Below are 1286 nucleotides of genomic sequence, written 5' to 3' on the forward strand. Positions count from 1 at the left end.
TTCTTCTCTAAATGAAAGTGTAGCTCAATACAGTTTTCTTCCCACAAGTGATTCCAAAACCTGCCTGTATGAGTCTTTTCTAAGAGGTCATTGACCAAGAAATCATTCCGGCCACCTCACCCCCGCTGCATGCACACAGGCAGACACATGCACGTGTACACATGCGCGCGCGCGCGCACACACACACACACACACACACACACTCGCTCGTTTATTTTCCCTAAAGCAAACTGCATTCCCCTATGGAGCCGACTCATCCCCTACCCCCATCTGGTCCACATTTCACTTTGGTGGAAATTAGAAACCAGACTATATTTTCTTTCATTTGGGACTGCCCTTTATTTCCTTAGTTGTTGTTTTTATTCAACATGGCTTTTTGTTTGTTTTTTAACTTTTACTGTCCTCATCAATGCTTTCCTTAATTATAAATAAATATATTTTATGCTCATAAACATAGTTTAGATTTCATTTGTATTTATAATATATTATCATTTGTATGTGTAATAAATTAAGTAGAGGTCTATACTCATAAAATATTCATATTTCACAAATAATGTTTATCTTATTTAAATACATAAGTATAAAATGTTCTATGTTATATATTATATACTAGATAATGTGTATGAGGATATATATACTTAAAATTATGTATATATTTGCCCTGGCCAGTTGGCTCAGTGGTAGAGCGTCGGCCTGGAGTGCAGAAATCCCGGGTTCGATTCCCGGCCAGGGCACACAGGAGAAGCGCCCATCTGCTTCCCCACCCCTCCCCCTCTCCTTCCTCTCTGTCTCTCTCTTCCTCTCCCGCAGCGAGGCTCCATTGGAGCAAAGATGGCCTGGGCGCTGGGGATGGCTCCTTGGCCTCTGCCCCAGGCGCTAGAGTGGCTCTGGTCACCGCAGAGCGACGCCCCGGAGGGGCAGAGCATCGCCCCCTGGTGGGCAGAGCTTTGCCCCTGGTGGGTGTGCCGGGTGGATCCCGGTCGGGCGCATGCGGGAGTCTGACTGTCTCTCTCTGTTTCCAGCTTCAGAAAAATACAAAAAAAAAATTATGTATATATTTGAAGCAGTGGTTCTTAACCAGGGACAATTTTTGTCCCCAGGCTCCCCAGGGGACATTTGTCAATGTCTGGAGGACATTGTTGCTTGTCATAATGAAGATCCTATTGTCTATACTGTTCACAAAAATTAAGGGATATTTCAAAGTGAATATGAGGCAATAAAAAAAAGAAGCATTTGATTTTTTTTATTTATTTAATTTGGGGGAGTATTTTTCCAAAGTGAGAAGC

At 42.8% G+C, this 1286-nt stretch overlaps 1 non-coding gene across 1 annotated transcript; it reads left to right on the forward strand.

Moving 5' to 3' along the window:
* The first annotated feature begins 658 nt into the window (after positions 1–658).
* TRNAS-GGA (transfer RNA serine (anticodon GGA)) lies at positions 659–734 on the forward strand. The gene has a single exon. It is a non-coding gene; the product is annotated as a tRNA-Ser (tRNA).
* The last annotated feature ends 552 nt before the right edge of the window (positions 735–1286 follow it).

The sequence above is a fragment of the Saccopteryx bilineata genome, chromosome 6, assembly GCF_036850765.1.
Source record: "Saccopteryx bilineata isolate mSacBil1 chromosome 6, mSacBil1_pri_phased_curated, whole genome shotgun sequence".
NCBI lineage: Eukaryota > Metazoa > Chordata > Mammalia > Chiroptera > Emballonuridae > Saccopteryx > Saccopteryx bilineata.